The following is a 24,586-nucleotide window of genomic DNA, read 5'->3' as shown; positions in this document are numbered from 1 at the left end:
CCCACCACAAAGGAATCTCCACACAAGGTATTCTATAAAAATAGCCTTTGTATTATACACAACACATTAGATAAAAACACACACTTTACAAGGTGCCAACAGGCACGGGCAGAGTTTACAAGGGATTATATGTACAGGCGACAGGGCCACATGGACCACTGTCCGGAATTAGCACTTTTAGAACATAACACAAATTACCAAGTGTACATGTAGAACATAACACAAATTAGCACTGTAGAAAACAACCAGTATCTACTGGCGCAATAATGACCTCAGCGTCATCACACTAGCATCAGGTAAGTACCACCTACGCAACCCTAACCACCTTAGGAAAATATTGCGCAGGGAACCAGAACCTCACTATTACCACCTGTACCAGGAGAAAACAAACAACCACCTAAGTATCACAATACCTGTAGGGGTAAACGCACACTACACATGATGCATCACATTCAGAGGTGTAGAAAAAGGAAAACACATGATGCATAAAATAACACATTCAGAGGTGTAGAACCAGGGAAACACATGATGCATAAAATAACACATTCAGAGGTGTAGAACAAGGGAAACACATGATGCATAAAATAACACATTCAGAGGTGTAGAAAAAGGAAAACACATGATGCATAAAATAACACATTCAGAGGTGTAGAGCAAAGGAATCACATGATGCATAAAATAACACATTCAGAGGTGTAGAGCAAAGCACATGACACATAAACACATTCAGAGGTGCAGGAAAGGAACACTAGCGCAAAAACTCACATTAGCCACTATCTGTGGCAGTCCCCAGGCCAACTGGCCTGGTCGGGGCTAGGACGCCCTATGTCCCAGCAAAGTCAGGGGCAAGACTGCGCCAGCTGCGCCAGCCCAAAAGCGTAAGGATCCCCACCTAAACGTTGCAGCTGCCCACTAAGTGCTGGGCAGCTGTAGAACTGAGCGTGGGCACCACGGTGCCCTTCGAACACAAATCTGTCGCTCTCGTGGGGAGCCTCTCTGGGCTCTAGCTAAAAAGAATGCCCCCTAGAGCCTTCACAGCTCTGAAACAAAATGCCCCCGAGGTCGGAGCGTTCACTGCGCTCTTCGTTGGAGTCCCTCTCAGGGACTCGAGACACCACAATGCCCCCGTTTGTTGGAGCGCTCTGGGCGCTCTGAGCACAAGGATGCCCTGTACACGTTGGAGCCACGGGGCTCTGAACACAAGAATGCCCCCTCGGAGCAGGGTATGGAGGAAGGATACGGAGGAGCTCTACGGGAGCTCCTCACTCAGCCAGCACTCACCGGACAGACGCGGGGCTCCTCACGGCGGGGGCGCCTCCTCCGGGGTAGGCGCGGGGCTCTCCCCTCCTCACGGGAGCCCCGCCAACCACGGCTGCTTCTCTTCCGGAACTTCGGCGCCGTCCAGCGCGGGGTGTCACAAGAGAGCTCCCGCTCCTCGGGGCTCTCTCGCTCTGTCGTTCTCACTTCGTGGACCGGAGCGCGGGGTAGGCTCCCGTCGGCTTCCGGGTTGCGGCGAGGCCCCGCCCCCGTCACGACAAGACTTGCCTGACTTCCTGGTTGCACCAGGGCCGAGGCGGTGACTTCCTCAGCGGCAACGAGGGGTAGGCTCCCTCTGTAGACGCGATATACGGCGGGGTGAGCACCCGCCGTAACATAAACAAATTAGCGGGGTGGGCACCCGCCGACAAAATAAGCAGATAAGCGGGGTGGGCACCCGCCAACACGCACGGCAATGTACCTGGCAGGGTGGGCACCTGCCAGTGGACATAGGAATCGGCAAGGACGGGGCACACACCGGGTGGGCACCGGCTTTTCGAAATAGCACGCTCCAAGCGCTAAGGAAAACAAGGGAGAGCGCTCCCAGCGCTCACGGCCAGTCCAGCGCTTCCAGGCGCTTAGAGATCCAAATAAAGCGCTCCCAGCGCGTTAAGGGTGCCAGTAGCACAAAGTCCAGTAAAGTTCTCCCCTGCATGCAGCAGGGCAGGGGTGGGGGGCAAGGCTGGACCCAGAGCCAGCTCACTGGGCCTCCAGGCAGGGAGGTAGTCCAGGTGGCGGTCCTCTGGTCCAGCAGCAGCAGCAGCCCCCCTCAGGCAGGATCCTGGCAAAGAACAGCTTCTGTGGGGACACAGCCCCATTTTTATACAGCAAACCCCTTTGTTCTGGGTTCAGGGTGAGGGGGAAAACCAGTCGCAGCTGGTTGGGGAGCACCCTTGATGTGCTCAGCCCCTCAAACTATTCACTGGCAGGGTTAGGGTCGTCAGTCGCACCACAGGGGGCGGAGCCAGCATTGTGTGTGGGAAACCCTGTCCTATTCAGGACCCAGGTGTACTCCTCCCACCCATCTAGCTGCTGATCTCCCCATTCACCACTGGGTGACTCATCCTGACTCTGGGGAATCCCTAGCCCGTCACATGACATGACCAGCCAATCACGCGACAGACACACTGCACACAGAAGTGCCCACTTCTAGAAGTGGCACTTCCACACTAGGTACATGCACGCCGCACACATCATCGCGCAGCATTCACTCCCACGAGTCCGCACATACCAAACTCGGGCCTGCACACCCCACGCATCAGGAACTACTAGGGACACATACATTCCCCATGCATTCCTATGGGAGGGCAGGCCTATCTCACCACATGCACTCAGAGCACGCACGCACTTTACCCTGGGACACAGGGAAAGTGCGCAGAAACCAAAGAATCACCACACCAAGTCACCAATAAAAAGCAAAAAGTTCAGGGGTGAACCTGCCAGAAGGGCCAAGTCCAACAATCATGGACTGGGTTGCTCCAACCACCCAGAATCAGGTCAGAGCTTTCTTCGGCCTGACAGGGTACTATGGGAGATTTGTCAAAGGTTATGGATCCATAGTGACCCCTTTGAATGACTTAATCTCTAGGAAAATTCCAAAGAACGTTCAGTGGACAGTCAGCTGTTGAAAGACATTTGATTACCTGAAGCAGGCCATGTGCACTGCTCCCATTCTGCAAAGTCCTGACTACTTCAAACAATTCATTGTCCAAACAGATGCATTTGAGTTGGGGTGGTAGGGGCTGTGTTATCACAATTGTATGATGAGGGTCAGGATCAGCCAGTAGATTTTATTAGCAGAAGGCTGACCCCTAGAGAGAAACATTGGTCAGCTATTGAGAGGGAGGCCTTTGCTGTGGTTTGAGCTCTGAAGAAGTTGAAGCCATACTTGTTTGGCACTCACTTCATTGTTCAGACAGACCATATGCCCCTCTTATGGCTAAAACAGATGAAGGGTGAAAACCCCAAACTTTTGAGGTGGTCCATTTCCCTACAGGGGATGGACTATACAGTGGAACATAGTACTGGGAGTAACCATGCAAATGCAGATGGACTCTCCAGATATTTCCACTTAGAACATGAAGACTCAACTGGTCAAGGTTAGTTTAATGTCCTGATGTTTGGGGGGAGGTGTGTAGGAGAGTAGGATCTGCTTCTTATAGTTACTCCACATTTTGCTGATGTTTCACTGTTTTTGACTTAGACTGGCTGGGATCCTGCTATCCAGGACCCCAGCCTAGCTGCTTTCTCCTGTAAATTGATTGCATGTACTTTAGGTACTCTCCAGATTGGATTCTTGGGTACCCTTATCAGTCCCTAGTATATGGTATACTATGTACCCAGGGCATAGGTACCCCAGAGGCCTCTCAGGGGCTGCAGCATGTATTATGCCACCCCTGGGAGACCATTCAAAATGACACCATAGGTCTGCTACTGCAACCTGTGTAAGATGGTGCATGCACCCCTTACTTAGATATAGGTTCACTATATCTATCATATATCACTGCACATATAAACCCATCAGTCACCCCTATGGCAGGCCTTAACAATCCTGAAGGCAGGGTGCTGGGCTTTATGTGAGAGGGTTTCTCCTTCATGAGCAGAGCCCCTCTACATCTTTCGGAACCTATATTCCGGGGTTGTTTGTGATGCAGCCAACCATATATACTTAAGTGCATTATAACCTTGCGGTAAATGCTAACTTTAAAACGGCTGTATGGAAACATGTCGTGTTTGGTGTCAAACACCTTGGAATCATACCTCAACTCCAGTAACTGGTGTGGGAGTTATGATTCCACACTACTAGAGGGAGAAATATGACAACACCTGTACACCCGGTACCAGCTAACAGAGCCCTGGCATCACAAAATGGATGCTGCCAGCCACAGACATGAGTCTGCCCTCCTGCTGCTGGACAAAACTCCGGCAGGGGAAGGTTGGACAATAGGTTTTCTGGTACAGGGAGGTGTGACCACCTCCCAGACAAGCTTTAGTGCATTGGAGCTGGGTGGGTGCACTCTGAGAGTGTCAGGTACTTCAAGGCGGTGAAGTGTCTCACCTGTGTTTCTGCAGAGACGCCCAGGAACTGATGACAATATCCACAACTTCCACAATCACCACCTAAGCATATCAGACTCTATACTGCAGAGGTGATTAGGGGAAGAAGGGAGACAAAACAAGGATAGAGAAAAAAGGGGATGACTGTCGTGTTCAATCTCTGCCTTCAGTTGCTTCACTGTGGGTTAGCTAAAAGAAAGAAGGAGGGGTTAGCTAACAGAGGAGATAATGTATCCTGTCTAACCCTCACAAGTCTGTGCTATACCTTAATTCTCCCTTCTTCTTGTCTGGCATGGAAAACATATAAATTGGGACACCCAGGAGGCTGTAAGAACAAGCATAGTGCACTCAATATATATATACGTCAAACATAGAGAGTGTAAGTGCGACTAATTAGTTTCAGGCTCACCAGTAGTTCATCCCTGCTAACTTATAAGGTAATCACGCTGCACTCTTAATGCCAGGATATCAGGATTCTCCAGTCCATTTATAGAGCTTGCAGCAGTTAGAACAGCACAAATACAAAAGGACAAATAAAGGAAAGAGCGAACTTCAATTGTTACCAGGGTTCAGGTGTACTTGGATTTGTCATCTGTAGTCCGGTGTACTCACAGTTGGGTTGCAGTAACAGTTCCAGGATACTGGGAGCGGAGCAACGAAGTTAAGGAGACAAAGGAAAAGCGGCACTTAAATAGCAGGAGCAAAGAGCAGTGGAAGTCCTGCCGAGAAGTTGTACGGAGAGCCTTCGGACCGGCCGCCCGACGGAACACTGGTTCAACAATCGAGCTAACCCCAGGCCCGGCCGGTAGGCGGAACTTACAGCTCTCATGCCACTACTCCACAGCGGAACCCCTCTCTTTGTACTCCTGACGCCGGGGCTGCGCCGCATATGATTTACCAATGCGGGATTGAAAGGAACGGAATGGAGGTTCCATGGCGCGATGAGTCTTAAAGCGCCAACGGGGAAGAGTTCAGGATGAACGCGGGATCAGGATTTCAGATAACGGGATCCTCCAAGAAATCGGATGAGCTTCGGGTATACGGGGCTTCAGGATTCAGTACGCAAAGCGCTACTTCCGGGGGAAGCCAGGCTTTTGTCCCTGCCTGACTCCTCCGCGCATGCGCGTTCCATAGTCGCGATCTTTGGTTCGGAGCGGCGACCTTCATGACAGTACACTCCTCCCAACGACCCCCCCACGGGTTTGGGTTTATTGGGATGTCGTCTGTGGAAGATGCGAAGCAGTCTGGGTGCATGCACATTACCAGCTGGTTCCCATGATCGCTCTTCGATTCCATATCTTTTCCAATTAATCAAGTATTGCAATCTTTGTCTGACTCTTCTGGAATCTATGATTCTTTCCACTTCATATTCGGGTTCCTCGTCTATGAGAAGGGGTGCAGGAGTGGGCGGTAGGCGAGTTCCTGGCTCAACAGGTTTCAACAAAGATATGTGGAAGACAGGATGGATCTTTAGAGATGGGGGAAGAGCTAATTTCATCGCAACCGGGTTTACTACCCTGAGTATCTCGTATGGTCCTATGTACCTAGGTTTGAACTTGCAGGAACCCTTTAAAGCCACATTCTTTGCAGATAACCATACTTTGTCTCCCTGTTTATACTCGGGCCCTGGTCTTCTATGAGCATCTGCTCCTTCCTTATACCGAGCCTTTGCTTGTTCAAGATTTCTCTTAGATGTCTGATGAACTGTTTGAAGGTCTTGTATCATCTCTATGGCCTCGGGAGAAGAACAAGAAGAGTAGATGGGTTGACAGATGGTTCTGGGATGATACCCGTAAGTGCACATGTAAGGGGTGGTTTTGATAGAAGTATGGTAGCTGTTGTTATAGGCTATCTCTGCCACCCACACTAAGTCATCCCATTCTCCAGTAGACTGCAGGGCCTGACACCTAACATACTGTTCAAAGCATTGATTTACCCTTTCTGTTTGTCCATCCGTCTGAGGGTGGTGGCTGGAGGACAAACGGGCGTCTATCTGCAACAAAGCACACAATCCGTTCCAAAACTTAGAAACGAATTGTGCTCCTCTGTCCGAAATGACCACAGACGGGAGTCCATGTAGTCGAACTATCTGTTGTAGGAAAATCTGAGCCAAGGTTCGTGATGTGGGGAGTTTGGTTAACGGAATGAAGTGTGCCAGTTTTGAAACCGTGTCTACAACCACTAATAAAGTAGTGTGTCCCCTTGATGTTAGTGGTAAGTCTACCATAAAATCAAGTGAAACCGTATGCCATGGGCGTGGAGGTGTGGGCAAAGAAAGCAAAAGCCCCATTGGTCTTTGATTGGACGCTTTGCCTTGAGCGCATATGCTGCATTGCTGAATATAGAGTTTGGTGTCTTTTCTCATATCAGGCCACCAGAACCTTCTACGTAAGGACTCTAGAGTTTTCGCATACCCTGGATGTCCTGCAAGGGGATGTGAATGGGTCCATTGTAACGCTTGTTCCTGTAGCTCGATAGTGGGAAGCACCAGCCCTCCTCCTACATAAGAACATCCAGCCTCTTTAGTGACCATATTTGAACCTATTAGGTCTTTCATATTAGCAGCAATTTGTTCACGTTGAACTTGATCAAGAAAATCTTCTTCGGAACAGATTCCCCCTATTATCTTCTCCTGGGCTATAATAAGGGGTGGTTCTAGATGGGTTACTTCGTTTTCGTAGCCTAGTCGGGATAAGGCGTCCGCCTTCCCATTCTTTTTTCCTGCCTGATAACGGATGATAAAGTCAAATTCATTAAAGAACTGAGACCATCGTAACTGTCTCAAGGAAAGGGCTTTTGCTGATTTTAAATATTGCAAATTACGATGATCAGTCAGTACTGTGAATGTGTGATTGGCTCCTAGTAAGTATTGCCTCCATTCTTCAAACGCCTTTCTTATGGCCAACAATTCTTTGTCCCCTATGGCGTAATTTATTTCAGCGGGAGTAAGCTTTCGTGAAAAGAAGGCCACTGGATGCAATATTCCAGTCTGGGGGTCGTACTGTGAGAGAACTCCTCCCACAGCTACGTGGGAAGCGTCTGCTTCTACTACAAACTCGTGAGCTGGGTTCGGATGCCTTAGCACTGGGGCTTGAGTAAAAGCCTTCTTTAGTCTTTGGAATGCGTCTTCCACCTCCGGGGTCCACAGGAATTGTACGCCTTTTTTCAAGAGAGTAGTGATGGGTGAAACCAACTGGGAAAAATTTCAAATAAATCTACGATAAAATTGGCAAAGCCAATAAACTCTGTGTCTCCTTTACCGTCTGGGGAGCTGCCCATCTGTGAAAAGCTTCCACCTTAATCGGATCCATCCTACGACCTTGGGGTGAAATGATGAAGCCTAAAAAGGGTACTTCTTGTACATGAAAGATGCATTTCTCCAGTTTACAATAGAGCTTGTTAGTCCTTAACCTCTCTAGTACGTTTCTAACATGTTTCTCATGTTCTGCCAAGGAACGGGAAAAAATAAGTAGGTCGTTGATATAGACAATAACATACTTATCAATCATGTCCTTGAGGGTTTCATTGATGAAGAACTGGAATGCCGAGGGGGCATTACACAGTCCAAACGGCATCACTAAATGTTCGTATAGACCGAATTTAGTGCAAAATGCCGTCTTCCATTCATCCCCCTCTCTAACACGGACGAGATGGTATGCTCCGCGTAAATCCAGCTTTGTGAACACTGTTGCACCCATTACACGGTCGAGAAGGTCAGAAATCAGAGGCAATGGATACCTGTTTTTTATAGTAACCATATTAAGTGCTCTGTAGTCAATGCAACATCTCAGACCCCCCTCTCTCTTAGGTATAAAGAAAAGAGAGGAAGAAGCCGGAGAGCGTGAGGGACAAATGAATCCTATATGTAGCATCTTGTCTAGGTATTCTCGAAGATAAATGTTCTCTTTTTCAGTAAGATTATATACTCGACTGCTTGGTATACGAGCTCCTGCCTGTAAATCTATCCGGCAGTCATAAATTCTATGTGAAGGAAGACTGGTGGCTTCCTTTTCATCGAATATAGAGTGAAGATCCTGGTACACAGGGGGCAAGGACCCCTCCTCAACAGTAATCGAGGCCACTTGATCACTCCCAGAGACCAAAAAGGAAGGTTTGTTATCCAAGCTTGATTCTTTCCTAAATTCCAATGTTAATTCTTTCCAATTGATGAGAGGGTTATGTTGGCGCAACCAGGGCAAACCTAATATAACTGGGAACTGGGGGGCTCCGATTAGATCAAAGACCATAGTCTCCGAGTGTTGATTTTCAATTTCAACCCGTAGGGGTACGGTCTGGTGGGTGACGGGACCAGAGGTTAAGGTACTACCATCGATGGTAGTCACGTCTTCCCAAACCGCCTTGGCTACTTGATCGATATTGTGATTCCTAGCCCATAGGAGATCCACAAAATTACCTGACGCTCCTGAATCGATCATCACCGGAACCTCTACTCGGTGCCGACCCCATGAAATACAGGCTGTGACAAAGAAATGACGGGCTTGTCTTAAAGGCCTGTCAGAAGAGGAGACAATTAATCCTGAAGTACCCGAAAACCCTGTCTCCTTAGGTCTCGGGTTTATTAGTTTTCCGAGCGTGTAACTGGTTTTGGTCTCACAGGACAATCTCTTAGGAAATGACCTGATTTCCCACAGTACAAACATAGTTTGTTCTCTCTCCATCTTTGTCTTTCTTCGTTGGTCAATGGTCCCTTCACAATCCCTATCTGCATAGGTTCTGTATCATCATTACCCTTCTCCGTATCAGGATTCTTCTCACGGTATGGCATCCATCTAAAGTCCCCCTTACCCTTCTCTCTCTTTCTTTCATTAAGACGGTGATCAATCTTAACCACTAAGTCTATCAAGGCTGGACAAGTATCGGGGGGATCCACTACTTGCGCTAAGGCGTCCTTTAAATCGTCTCGTAATCCATTATAGAAAAGTGCACTCCGCTTTTCCTCAGGCCAACCAGCCTCCACTACTAATCTTTGGAAAGTAGTTATGTAACTGGCCAAATCTTTGGTACCCTGACGTAAATTCAAGAGTTCAGTGTCAGCAGAATGTGTAAATGTGTGTTTATCGAATAACTTCTTAAGCTCTCGACGAAAAGCATTGTAGTCATGTAATAAGGGGTCGTCTCTCTCTAGGAGCGGTATGGTCCAATTTGCAGCTACCCCTCCCAGATAGGATATAACAAAGGCCACCTTGGCTTGTTCTGTGGGAAAGCAGGAGGCTTTGCACATAAAGTGCAACTGGCATTGGCTGATAAATACGGCGAATTTTGCAGAGTCCCCAAAGAACCTCTCAGGGGGTGCTAAAGGTATAGTTTGGGGCGTGGACACCTGTATCACTGGGGGGGAAGTGCTCGAACCTGGTCGACCTCCTTCACTCTCTACTCTCCTGTCCCTTTGTAAGGAATCTACCCTAGTCGCTAACGACTGAGTTTCCACCTGAAGATTTCCTATCATATGCGCCAAATCCGCTAAGGATACTTGACTCAGTTCCATGACGCCTGGGCAGAAATAATAGTTATATCGTTTTAGGCTTTGCGTTCTGTCAGGTACTTCAAGGCGGTGAAGTGTCTCACCTGTGTTTCTGCAGAGACGCCCAGGAACTGATGACAATATCCACAACTTCCCACAATCACCACCTAAGCATATCAGACTCTATACTGCAGAGGTGATTAGGGGAAGAAGGGAGACAAAACAAGGATAGAGAAAAAAGGGGATGACTGTCGTGTTCAATCTCTGCCTTCAGTTGCTTCACTGTGGGTTAGCTAAAAGAAAGAAGGAGGGGTTAGCTAACAGAGGAGATAATGTATCCTGTCTAACCCTCACAAGTCTGTGCTATACCTTAATTCTCCCTTCTTCTTGTCTGGCATGGAAAACATATAAATTGGGACACCCAGGAGGCTGTAAGAACAAGCATAGTGCACTCAATATATATATACGTCAAACATAGAGAGTGTAAGTGCGACTAATTAGTTTCAGGCTCACCAGTAGTTCATCCCTGCTAACTTATAAGGTAATCACACTGCACTCTTAATGCCAGGATATCAGGATTCTCCAGTCCATTTATAGAGCTTGCAGCAGTTAGAACAGCACAAATACAAAAGGACAAATAAAGGAAAGAGCGACCTTCAATTGTTACCAGGGTTCAGGTGTACTTGGATTTGTCATCTGTAGTCCGGTGTACTCACAGTTGGGTCGCAGTAACAGTTCCAGGATACTGAGAGCGGAGCAACGAAGTTAAGGAGACAAAGGAAAAGCGGCACTTAAATAGCGGGAGCAAAGAGCAGTGGAAGTCCTGCCGAGAAGTTGTACGGAGAGCCTTCGGACCGGCCGCCCGACGGAACACTGGTTCAACAACCGAGCTAACCCCAGGCCCGGCCGGTAGGCGGAACTTACAGCTCTCACACCACTACTCCACAGCGGAACCCCTCTCTTTGTACTCCTGACGCTTGGAGCTGCGCCGCATATGATTTACCAATGCGGGATTGAAAGGAACGGTATGGAGGTTCCACGGCGCGATGAGTCTTAAAGTGCCAACGGGGAAGAGTTCAGGATGAACGCGGGATCAGGATTTCAGATAACGGGATCCTCCAAGAAATAGGATGAGCTTCGGGTATACGGGGCTTCAGGATTCAGTACGCAAAGCGTTACTTCCGGGGGAAGCCAGGCTTTTGTCCCTGCCTGACTCCTCCACGCATGCGCGTTCCATAGTCGCCATCTTTGGTTCGGAGCGGCGACCTTCATGACAGTACACTCCTCCCAACGACCCCCCCACGGGTTTGGGTTTATTAGGATGTCGTCTGTGGAAGATGCGAAGCAGTCTGGGTGCATGCACATTACCAGCTGGTTCCCATGATCGCTCTTCGATTCCATATCCTTTCCAATGAATCAAGTATTGCAATCTTTGTCTGACTCTTCTGGAATCTATGATTCTTTCCACTTCATATTCTGGTTCCTCGTCTATGAGAAGGGGTGCAGGAGTGGGCGGTAGGCGAGTTCCTGGCTCAACAGGTTTCAACAAAGATATGTGGAAGACAGGATGGATCTTTAGAGATGAGGGAATAGCTAATTTCATGGCCACCGGGTTTACTACCTTGAGTATCTCGTATGGTCCTATGTACCTAGGTTTGAACTTGCAGGAACCCTTTAAAGCCACATTCTTTGCAGATAACCATACTTTGTCTCCCTGTTTATACTCGGGCCCTGGTCTTCTATGAGCATCTGCTCCTTCCTTATACCGAGCCTTTGCTTGTTCAAGATTTCTCTTAGCTGTCTGATGAACTGTTTGAAGGTCTTGTATCATCTCTAGGGCCTCGTTAGTAGAACAAGAAGAGTAGAGGGGTTGACAGATGGTTCTGGGATGATACCCGTAAGTGCACATGTAAGGGGTGGTTTTGATAGAAGTATGGTAGCTGTTGTTATAGGCTATCTCTGCCACCCACACTAAGTCATCCCATTCTCCAGTAGACTGCAGGGCCTGACACCTAACATACTGTTCAAAGCATTGATTTACCCTTTCTGTTTGTCCATCCGTCTGAGGGTGGTGGCTGGAGGACAAACGGGCATCTATCTGTAACAAAGCACACAATCCGTTCCAAAACTTAGAAACTAATTGTGCTCCTCTGTCCGAAATGACCACAGATGGGAATCCATGTAGTCGAACTATCTGTTGTAGGAATATCTGAGCCAAGGTTCGTGATGTGGAGAGTTTGGTTAACGGAATGAAGTGTGCCAGTTTTGAAAACGTGTCTACAACCACTAATAAAGTAGTGTGTCCCCTTGATGTTAGTGGTAAGTCTACTATAAAATCGAGTGAAACCGTATGCCATGGGCGTGGAGGTGTGGGCAAAGGAAGCAAAAGCCCCATTGGTCTTTGATTGGACGCTTTGCCTTGGGCGCATATGCTGCATTGCTGAATATAGAGTTTGGTGTCTTTTCTCATATCAGGCCACCAGAACCTTCTACGTAAGGACTCTAGAGTTTTCGCATACCCTGGATGTCCTGCAGGGGGATGTGAATGGGTCCATTGTAACGCTTGTTCCTGTAGCTCGATAGTGGGAAGCACCAGCCCTCCTCCTACATAAGAACATCCAGCCTCTTTAGTGACCATATTTGAACCTATTAGGTCTTTCATATTAGCAGCAATTTGTTCACGTTGAACTTGATCAAGAAAATCTTCTTCAGAACAGATTCCCCCTATTATCTTCTCCTGGGCTATAATAAGGGGTGGTTCTAGTTGGGTTACTTCGTTTTCGTAGCCTAGTCGGGATAAGGCGTCCGCCTTCCCATTCTTTTTTCCTGCCTGATAACGGATGATAAAGTCAAATTCATTAAAGAACTGAGACCATCGTAACTGTCTCAAGGAAAGGGCTTTTGCTGATTTTAAATATTGCAAATTACGATGATCAGTCAGTACTGTGAATGTGTGATTGGCTCCTAGTAAGTATTGCCTCCATTCTTCAAACGCCTTTCTTATGGCCAACAATTCTTTGTCCCCTATGGCGTAATTTATTTCAGCGGGAGTAAGCTTTCGTGAAAAGAAGGCCACTGGATGCAATATTCCAGTCTGGGGGTCGTACTGTGAGAGAACTCCTCCCAAAGCTACGTGGGAAGCGTCTGCTTCTACTACAAACTCGTGATCTGGGTTCGGATGCCTTAGCACTGGGGCTTGAGTAAAAGCCTTCTTTAGTCTTTGGAATGCGTCTTCCGCCTCCGAGGTCCACATGAATTGTACGCCTTTTTTCAAGAGAGTAGTGATGGGTGAAACCAACTGGGAAAAATTTCGAATAAATCTACGATAAAAATTGGCAAAGCCAATGAAACTCTGTGTCTCCTTTACTGTCTGGGGAGCTGCCCATCTGTGAAAAGCTTCCACCTTAATCGGATCCATCCTAAGACCTTGGGGTGAAATGATGAAGCCTAAAAAGGGTACTTCTTGTACATGAAAGATGCATTTCTCCAGTTTACAATAGAGCTTGTTAGTCCTTAACCTCTCTAGTACGTTTCTAACATGTTTCTCATGTTCTGCCATGGAACGGGAAAAAATAAGTAGGTCGTCGATATAGACAATAACATACTTATCAATCATGTCCTTGAGGGTTTCATTGATGAAGAGCTGGAATGCCGAGGGGGCATTACACAGTCCAAACGGCATCACTAAATATTCGTATAGACCGAATTTAGTGCAAAATGCCGTCTTCCATTCATCCCCCTCTCTAACACGGACGAGATGGTATGCTCCGCGTAAATCCAGCTTTGTGAACACTGTTGCACCCATTACACGGTCGAGAAGGTCAGAAATCAGAGGCAATGGATACCTGTTTTTTATAGTAACCATATTAAGTGCTCTGTAGTCAATGCAACATCTCAGACCCCCCTCTCTCTTAGGTATAAAGAAAAGAGAGGAAGAAGCCGGAGAGCGTGAGGGACGAATGAATCCTATATGTAGCATCTTGTCTAGGTATTCTCGAAGATAAATGTTCTCTTTTTCAGTAAGATTATATACTCGACTGCTTGGTATACGAGCTCCTGCCTGTAAATCTATCCGGCAGTCATAAATTCTATGTGAAGGAAGACTGGTGGCTTCCTTTTCATCGAATATAGAGTGAAGATCCTGGTACACAGGGGGCAAGGACCCCTCCTCAACAGTAATCGAGGCCACTTGATCACTCCCAGAGACCAAAAAGGAAGGTTTGTTATCCAAACTTGATTCTTTCCTAAATTCCAATGTTAATTCTTTCCAATTGATGAGAGGGTTGTGTTGGCGCAACCAGGGCAAACCTAATATAACTGGGAACTGGGGGGCTCCGATTAGATCAAAGACCATAGTCTCCGAGTGTTGATTTTCAATATCAACCCGTAGGGGTACGGTCTGGTGGGTGACGGGACCAGAGGTTAAGGTACTACCATCGATGGTAGTCACGTCTTCCCAAACCGCCTTGGCTACTTGATCGATATTGTGATTCCTAGCCCATAGGAGATCCACAAAATTAGCTGACGCTCCTGAATCGATCATCACTGGAACCTCTACTCGGTGCCGACCCCATGAAATACAGGCTGTGACAAAGAAATGACGGGCTTGTCTTAAAGGCCTGTCAGAAGAGGAGACAATTAATCCTGAAGTACCCGAAAACCCTGTCTCCTTAGGTCTCGGGTTTATCAGTTTTCCGAGCGTGTAACTGGTGTGGTAAATATTTAAATTACCTGTACTATTTTTTATGCGGTAAAGTCTAGTAAGAATAACTCAGTAAAAATAAGAGGCAGAATCCGTGGTATTAGAGGTTCTAAAAGGACTTTATTCCTCACAGGGAATTATGAGTCGAATCATGGCTATCGTATTCCATCACCACGAAGGTTCAGGAAGGGACAGGCAATACATTATTGACAAGTAATGATATATATAAGAAAAGCATTACATTGAGACAGATGCAGGAGGCGTAACAGCTGATAATACAGATAAGAATATACATACGTAATGAAAAAGGCGTTATTATAGGCGTATACTAGAAACGTCATTCGAGATGATATCATAAATGGGTGGAGTCATAAGAGAATCTTGCAATGTCAGCAGAAATACTTGGCAGAGATGCGCGCGCAGCCGCATGACGTGTGATTGACGTGTGACTAGAGGGTGAAAGAGACTTGACATTTAGCTCTACATGTGGAGACAGAAGTCTGGAGGGTCAGGTCAACCTAATCCCAAATCGTATCTAGTATCTGGTGTTTAAGGAACTGTATTATCTGGAAGGAAAGGTCTCTCGGGCAGAGTCTATTCTATACTGACTGTTAGTGCGTGTACAAGCGTCTACATGTCTACATGAGATGCGTGGGGCATGGGCCTTCCATGGTAACAGGAGCTATGAATTACTGGCACGGAGGCAGTGAGGCCGGGCCCTTTGCTCTGTAGCTGAAAGGATGTTTACCTAAACTACTAGACAGAAAGGCATTGGATGAGGAGCAGAGCAGATAACTTTGAAGGCTGAATACAGTTTTTGGCAGGCAACAGGCCGAGTCAGGCACCGTTAGCCGCGCAGGGAGTAGGACAAAGTTCATGGATACAGATGCAAACTCAGGCTGTAGCTTTCAGAGACAGAAGAGGCTCGACGGCAGAATTCAGGGCCTACTCGCCTGAACTGTAAAACGTGGAAAGTGAACCATATAAAGTCGGTGGCCAATCATACTTAGAAACGGAATATCCGACCCATTCATGGCGGATCTGAAAGAGGACATGTTGACGGTGGACGCACATGTATTTGCGTCTTCATAGCTGGAAGTGGAGGGAACATACATGTACTTGTAGCATGTACATGGAGCCGTTGGGGTCTAAGATAGGGGACATAACTGATCATAAAATTCATATTTCCTCATTCCCTCCTTGTCCCCTACGGACCCTTCATGAAATATCGATCTTCATTAATCCATCAATCTGCTCATATAACATCATTTGCTCTTCTTTCTTCTTCCGAGATCTTGAATGAAAACTTGAATGTGGAATACACGATGTGGCACACAGACCACAAATCGCTGGCCCACATTGGAGACACAGGCAGCAACTGAATATTATGAGAAAGCCAATACCTAGGAAGGATAGGATCCTCCATCCCCAGGCTGACAACACGCTCCAGAGCCAACCGGACCAAGTCCAGGTGCCTGGATTCTGGTGTATCTGGCTTACAATCTTATGAAGACGAGTTATGGCTTTATATACTGATGGCGCGTTTTCTGGTATGAAAACACAGCAACTTGATCCGATGACCCTACAAGCTCCGCCCCTATCAGCCAGGATGACGTCAAGGACAAGACGATTTTGAAGAACAACAATCCGCATGGCAGACTGCTCCTCTGTTAAGTTGCCTAGGGCGGAAGTAGTTTCATTCACTACTGCTTCAAGTGTTCTAGTTAATCTACGTATCAGTTTACTATTGGTGACAACACCTATATAGGGAAAAAAACCTTTATTGAAATCTGTGTATTGCTCCCATGTCGTTTCAGTATAGTCGACAATTGGGAGATCTCTCTGTGGTCTATTGTGTACTAAATGCGTATTCCTATGATAATCAGGAGGTGCTAGGAAAACAGGTGGCAAAAGAAATGCAATGTAACAGGTACCATCCCAATCTAGAGGTAAACGTATATATGCGGTATGACCACATATGAAGTAGGAATGACGAGAAGCTCTAAATGTAGACTTGCCTTGGTCATTGAATTTGATCACAGTAGTGCATTTACTATGACCCATATATACTGAACCATTCTTTCTTATACATAGTTCTCCTTTAACTGGAAATACTGACATAGCAGGCAAGATAGGTGTAGCTCCGGATTCAACATTCAGAATCATGAGGTTAAGTGTAAAGTTACCTAATCCATATACTTCATTTTCTAGATCAGTTCCTGTTCTTTTGGGAAGTCCCTCCTTGTTAGGGTAGCAAACTTTAAGCAAAACTAAGTGCAGGTTTCCCCATACCTTGTTGTCTTGATCAACTACGGAATTTGAGCCTAAAGAGTTAATCAAACTAAACCAAGCTCCACAGGAACCATTGTGTGTGAATGGATACGGAAAGAGAGGCAGAACTCCCTTGTATTTCTGGTAGGGAGGGAGTCGGCCACATATCCAACAGTTTGTTGCGTTACTGGTCTGATGGGAATGATGTAACATACTAATGAATGTGTTATTACGCAGCGCAAATCTGTAAGACAATTCATGTGGAGGTAATTCACTAAAAGAATGTTCGGCAGTAACATTGAAAGCATGCTTGGAAATAGGGTAATATATATGCAACAGTATACTAGCAGCGAGAATCAAAAAGCTTAGAAAGAACATAATCAACAATGTTACTACACAGTGACTACGAAGTGATTTACAGTATTCATGCTTTTGGAGCTTTTTCTGTCTATTTCTCTCTCTATTTCGGTCTAGAGGATACATGTCAGAGACAAATTCAACCGATTCACCTTGAAGAGGACTTAAACAATCAAATTGTCTGACTTGCTAGACCTTAGCTTTAGTTTATAGTTCTCGGACTCAGTCTTTTCGACCAGGGGAAGTTTTGAATCAGTCTGTGAGGGAACGCAGGGCTGAAAGTTCAAGTCTGACGGTAATCCATGAAATTTTTTGATATGGCTCGAGTGCAACCATCCTTTACGTCCCTCAAGCTTCACGGCAGTCCTTGTGGTCAATAAGACGAGCTTGGGCGACTGCCAACGAGGCTCCAGCGGGCTCTTCGAAGTTCCTCACAAGCACAAAATCTCCGGGAACCACTTCATGCGGCTTCACCTCAGTGTTATCGGGAAAAGCTGCAGCTACCTGTGAACGACAAGATTGTAGTGCAGACATCAAGGAAGCCAGGTAATCTGTCAGCATATTACAATCAACATCAGTAATTTTACGAGGTATAGGCGTCCCCCACATATTCGGTGGTCTACCGAAGATCACCTCATACGGGGATAGCCCTGTTCGAGAATGTGCTATCATTCTCATGTAAAAGAGCGCAACTGGTAAGGCTACTATCCAGTCGACTCCTTTTTCTCTACAGATTTTCGCAAGTCTGATTTTCAGAGTCTGATTATGACGCTCCACGAGACCTGCTGCCTCGGGATGTCGGACACAGTGGAATTTCCATTGATAGCCTAACAAGAGTGAAACGTGTTTCATTAGCTCGGATGAGAACGGCTGACCGTTATCTGAATACACAGCACGGGGCAAACCATACCGTGGGAAAAATTCGCGAACCAGCTGCTTAGCAGTGGTCGGGGCAGTGTAATCTGAGACTGGGTAGGCTTCCGTCCAACGGGAAAGCGCACATACAACTACGAGGACATATTTGAATCCTCGACAACGTTCCATCTGGATATAATCCATCTGGAGGATTTCAAAAGGATGATCGGGAGGTTGAAATCCACCTTGCTCTACGGGAATGCTTTTACCGGGATTGAACTGACAACAGATCATACAGGTACGTACTTTCTGTTTGGCTGCTGCTCGCAAGTGTTTATTGAACCAAATATGTTGGATACTATCTAGCATAGCTTTTTCTCCTAGGTGCGCTGGACTATGTATTGTGTTAATGATAACTTGGACCATGGAATCGGTCTCACAGGACAATCTCTTAGGAAATGACCTGATTTCCCACAGTACAAACAAAGTTTGTTCTCTCTCCGTCTTTGTCTTTCTTCGTTGGTCAATGGTCCCTTCACAATCCCTATCTGCATAGGTACTGTATCATCATTACCCTTCTCCGTATCAGGTTTCTTCTCACGGTACGGCATCCATCTAAAGTCCCCCTTACCCTTCTCTCTCTTTCTTTCATTAAGACGGTGATCAATCTTAACCACTAAGTCTATCAAGGCTGGACAAGTATCGGGGGGATCCACTACTTGCGCTAAGGCGTCCTTTAAATCGTCTCGTAATCCTTTATAGAAAAGTGCACTCCGCTTTTCCTCAGGCCAACCAGCCTCCACTACTAATCTACTTAATCGTCGCTCAGCCCCACTCTCTTCAACATCTACATGAAACCGCTCGCTGCCATCGCACGCCATAACAACCTCAACATCATTTCCTACGCCGATGACACCCAGCTAATTCTCTCCCTCTCCAGAGACCCCGACACCGCCAAAGCCAGCCTGCACGAAGGGATGACAGACGTCGCTGAATGGATGAACATCAGCCGCCTGAAGTTGAACACGGACAAGACAGAAGTCCTCATCCTGGGACCATCACCCTCCGCATGGGATGACTCCTGGTGGCCCCCGGCACTAGGCACCGCACCTGAACCGACGGACCACGCACGCAACTTGGGCGTCATACTGGACTCCTCCCTATCGATGACCAGACAAGTCAACGCCGTCTCCTCAGCTTGCTTCCTCAACCTCCGCATGCTCCGAAAGATCTTCCGATGGATCCCGACCGAGACCAGGAAGACGGTCACCCACGCTCTCGTCACCAGCAGACTAGACTACGGAAACACCCTCTACGCCGGTACTACAGCCAAGCTTCAGAAAAGACTTCAGCGTATCCAGAACGCCTCCGCCCGACTCATCCTGGACGTCCCCCGACGCAGCCACATCTCGTGCCACCTGAGAGACCTGCACTGGCTCCCTGTCAACAAGAGGATCACGTTCAGACTCCTCACCCACGCACACAAGTCCCTCCACGACCTAGGCCCAGGGTACCTCAACAGCCGCCTCACCTTCTACACGCCCACCCGCCGGCTACGTTCCGCTAACCTCGCCCTCGCCGTCGTCCCTCGCATCCAGAGAGCCACCGCTGGAGGAAGGTCATTCTCCTACCTGGCAGCTAAGACTTGGAACTCCCTACCCGTCCACCTGCGGATGACCCAGGACCACCTGGCCTTCAGGAAACAGCTCAAGACCTGGCTGTTCGAGCAGTAGCAGACCCCCTTCCCCAAGCGCCTTGAGACCCTCACGGGTGAGTAGTGCGCGATATAAGTTCCATGATTGATTGATTGATTGATTGAAAGTAGTTATGTAACTGGCCAAATCTTTGGTACCCTGACGTAAATTCAAGAGTTCAGTGTCAGCAGAATGTGTAAATGTGTGTTTATCGAATAACTTCTTAAGCTCTCGACGAAAAGCATTGTAGTCATGTAATAAGGGGTCGTCTCTCTCTAGGAGTGGTATGGTCCAATTTGCAGCTACCCCTCCCAGATAGGATATAACAAAGGCCACCTTGGCTTGTTCTGTGGGAAAGCAGGAGGCTTTGCACATAAAGTGCAACTGGCATTGGCTGATAAATACGGCGAATTTTGCCGAGTCCCCAAAGAACCTCTCAGGGGGTGCTAAAGGTATAGTTTGGGGCGTGGACACCTGTATCACTGGGGGTGAAGTGCTCGAACCTGGTCGACCTCCTTCACTCTCTACTCTCCTGTCCCTTTGTAAGGAATCTACCCTAGTCGCTAACGACTGAGTTTCCACCTGAAGATTTCCTATCATATGCGCCAAATCCGCTAAGGATACTTGACTCAGTTTCATGATGCCTGGGCAGAAATAATAGTTATATCGTTTTAGGCTTTGCGTTCTGTCAGGTACTTCAAGGCGGTGAAGTGTCTCACCTGTGTTTCTGCAGAGACGCCCAGGAACTGATGACAATATCCACAACTTCCACAATCACCACCTAAGCATACCAGACTCTATACTGCAGAGGTGATTAGGGGAAGAAGAGAGACAAAACAAGGATAGAGAAAAAAGGGGATGACTGTCGTGTTCAATCTCTGCCTTCAGTTGCTTCACAGTGGGTTAGCTAAAAGAAAGAAGGAGGGGTTAGCTAACAGAGGAGATAATGTATCCTGTCTAACCCTCACGAGTCTGTGCTATACCTTAATTCTCCCTTCTTCTTGTCTGGCATGGAAAACATATAAATTGGGACACCCAGGAGGCTGTAAGAACAAGCATAGTGCACTCAATATATATATACGTCAAACATAGAGAGTGTAAGTGCGACTAATTAGTTTCAGGCTCACCAGTAATTCATCCCTGCTAACTTATAAGGTAATCACACTGCACTCTTAATGCCAGGATATCAGGATTCTCCAGTCCATTTATAGAGATTGCAGCAGTTAGAACAGCACAAATACAAAAGGACAAATAAAGGAAAGAGCGACCTTCAATTGTTACCAGGGTTCAGGTGTACTTGGATTTGTCATCTGTAGTCCGGTGTACTCACAGTTGGGTCGCAGTAACAGTTCCAGGATACTGAGAGCGGAGCAACGAAGTTAAGGAGACAAAGGAAAAGCGGCACTTAAATAGCAGGAGCAAAGAGCAGTGGAAGTCCTGCCGAGAAGTTGTACGGAGAGCCTTCGGACCGGCCGCCCGACGGAACACTGGTTCAACAACCGAGCTAACACCAGGCCCGGCCGGTAGGCGGAACTTACAGCTCTCACACCACTACTCCACAGCGGAACCCCTCTCTTTGTACTCCTGACGCTGGGGCTGCGCCGCATATGACTTACCAATGCGGGATTGAAAGGAACGGTATGGAGGTTCCACGGCGCGATGAGTCTTAAAGTGCCAACGGGGAAGAGTTCAGGATGAACGCGGGATCAGGATTTCAGATAACGGGATCCTCCAAGAAATCGGATGAGCTTCGGGTATACGGGGCTTCAGGATTCAGTACGCAAAGCGCTACTTCCGGGGGAAGCCAGGCTTTTGTCCCTGCCTGACTCCTCCGCGCATGCGCGTTCCATAGTCGCCATCTTTGGTTCGGAGCGGCGACCTTCATGACAGTACACTCCTCCCAACGACCCCCCCACGGGTTTGGGTTTATTAGGATGTCGTCTGTGGAAGATGCGAAGCCGTCTGGGTGCATGCACATTACCAGCTGGTTCCCATGATCGCTGTTCGATTCCATATCCTTTCCAATGAATCAAGTATTGCAATCTTTGTCTGACTCTTCTGGAATCTATGATTCTTTCCACTTCATATTCTGGTTCCTCGTCTATGAGAAGGGGTGCAGGAGTGGGCGGTAGGCGAGTTCCTGGCTCAACAGGTTTCAACAAAGATATGTGGAAGACAGGATGGATCTTTAGAGATGGGGAAGAGCTAATTTCATGGCCACCGGGTTTACTACCTTGAGTATCTCGTATGGTTCTATGTACCTAGGTTTGAACTTGCAGGAACCCTTTAAAGCCACATTCTTTGCAGATAACCATACTTTGTCTCCCTGTTTATACTCGGGCCCTGGTCTTCTATGAGCATCTGCTCCTTCCTTATACCGAGCCTTTGCTTGTTCAAGATTTCTCTTAGCTGTCTGATGAACTGTTTGAAGGTCTTGTATCATCTCTATGGCCTCGGGAGTAGAACAAGAAGAGTAGATGGGTTGACAGATGGTTCTGGGATGATACCCGTAAGTGCACATGTAAGGGGTGGTTTTGATAGAAGTATGGTAGCTGTTGTTATAGGCTATCTCTGCCACCCACACTAAGTCATCCCATTCTCCAGTAGACTGCAGGGCCTGACACCTAACATACTGTTCAAAGCATTGATTTACCCTTTCTGTTTGTCCATCCGTCTGAGGGTGGTGGCTGGAGGACAAACGGGCATCTATCTGTAACAAAGCACACAATCCGTTCCAAAACTTAGAAACGAATTGTGCTCCTCTGTCCGAAATGACCACAGACGGGAGTCCATGTAGTCGAACTATCTGTTGTAGGAAAATCTGAGCCAAGGTTCGTGATGTGGAGAGTTTGGTTAACGGAATGAAGTGTGCTAGTTTTGAAAACGTGTCTACAACCACTAATAAAGTAGTGTGTCCCCTTGATGTTAGTGGTAAGTCTACTATAAAATCGAGTGAAACCGTATGCCATGGGCGTGGAGGTGTGGGCAAAGGAAGCAAAAGCCCCATTGGTCTTTGATTGGACGCTTTGCCTTGGGCGCATATGCTGCATTGCTGAATATAGAGTTTGGTGTATTTTCTCATATCAGGCCACCAGAACCTTCTACGTAAGGACTCTAGAGTTTTCGCATACCCTGGATGTCCTGCAGGGGGATGTGAATGGGTCCATTGTAACGCTTGTTCCTGTAGCTCGATAGTGGGAAGCACCAGCCCTCCTCCTACATAAGAACATCCAGCCTCTTTAGTGACCATATTTGAACCTATTAGGTCTTTCATATTAGCAGCAATTTGTTCACGTTGAACTTGATCAAGAAAATCTTCTTCGGAACAGATTCCCCCTATTATCTTCTCCTGGGCTATAATAAGGGGTGGTTCTAGATGGGTTACTTCGTTTTCCTAGCCTAGTCGGGATAAGGCGTCCGCCTTCCCATTCTTTTTTCCTGCCTGATAACGGATGATAAAGTCAAATTCATTAAAGAACTGAGACCATCGTAACTGTCTGAAGGAAAGGGCTTTTGCTGATTTTAAATATTGCAAATTACGATGATCAGTCAGTACTGTGAATGTGTGATTGGCTCCTAGTAAGTATTGCCTCCATTCTTCAAACGCCTTTCTTATGGCCAACAATTCTTTGTCCCCTATGGCGTAATTTATTTCAGCGGGAGTAAGCTTTCGTGAAAAGAAGGCCACTGGATGCAATATTCCAGTCTGGGGGTCGTACTGTGAGAGAACTCCTCCCACAGCTACGTGGGAAGCGTCTGCTTCTACTACAAACTCGTGATCTGGGTTCGGATGCCTTAGCACTGGGGCTTGAGTAAAAGCCTTCTTTAGTCTTTGGAATGCGTCTTCCGCCTCCGGGGTCCACAGGAATTGTACGCCTTTTTTCAAGAGAGTAGTGATGGGTGAAACCAACTGGGAAAAATTTCGAATAAATCTACGATAAAAATTGGCAAAGCCAATGAAACACTGTGTCTCCTTTACCGTCTGGGGAGCTGCCCATCTGTGAAAAGCTTCCACCTTAATCGGATCCATCCTAAGACCTTGGGGTGAAATGATGAAGCCTAAAAAGGGTACTTCTTGTACATGAAAGATGCATTTCTCCAGTTTACAATAGAGCTTGTTAGTCCTTAACCTCTCTAGTACGTTTCTAACATGTTTCTCATGTTCTGCCATGGAACGGGAAAAAATAAGTAGGTCGTCGATATAGACAATAACATACTTATCAATCATGTCCTTGAGGGTTTCATTGATGAAGAGCTGGAATGCCGAGGGGGCATTACACAGTCCAAACGGCATCACTAAATATTCGTATAGACCGAATTTAGTGCAAAATGCCGTCTTCCATTCATCCCCCTCTCTAACACGGACGAGATGGTATGCTCCGCGTAAATCCAGCTTTGTGAACACTGTTGCACCCATTACACGGTCGAGAAGGTCAGAAATCAGAGGCAATGGATACCTGTTTTTTATAGTAACCATATTAAGTGCTCTGTAGTCAATGCAACATCTCAGACCCCCCTCTCTCTTAGGTATAAAGAAAAGAGAGGCAGAAGCCGGAGAGCGTGAGGGACGAATGAATCCTATATGTAGCATCTTGTCTAGGTATTCTCGAAGATAAATGTTCTCTTTTTCAGTAAGATTATATACTCGACTGCTTGGTATACGAGCTCCTGCCTGTAAATCTATCCGCAGTCATAAATTCTATGTGAAGGAAGACTGGTGGCTTCCTTTTCATCGAATATAGAGTGAAGATCCTGGTACACAGGGGGCAAGGACCCCTCCTCAAAAGTAATCGAGGCCACTTGATCACTCCCAGAGACCAAAAAGGAAGGTTTGTTATCCAAACTTGATTC

The 24,586-nt window shown here is 47.1% G+C and overlaps 1 protein-coding gene across 1 annotated transcript in view; it reads left to right on the top strand.

Annotated features, from left to right (window-relative positions):
• The window catches only part of LOC146808743 (pregnancy-specific beta-1-glycoprotein 1-like), a 321,140-nt gene that overhangs the window by 88,689 nt on the left and 207,865 nt on the right, over positions 1–24,586 (top strand). The window lies entirely within an intron of this gene.

This window comes from Triturus cristatus, chromosome 7, assembly GCF_964204655.1.
Source record: "Triturus cristatus chromosome 7, aTriCri1.1, whole genome shotgun sequence".
Lineage (NCBI taxonomy): Eukaryota > Metazoa > Chordata > Amphibia > Caudata > Salamandridae > Triturus > Triturus cristatus.
Note: the sequence above shows the minus strand (reverse complement) of the source record. Positions and strands in the feature narration are given on the sequence as shown.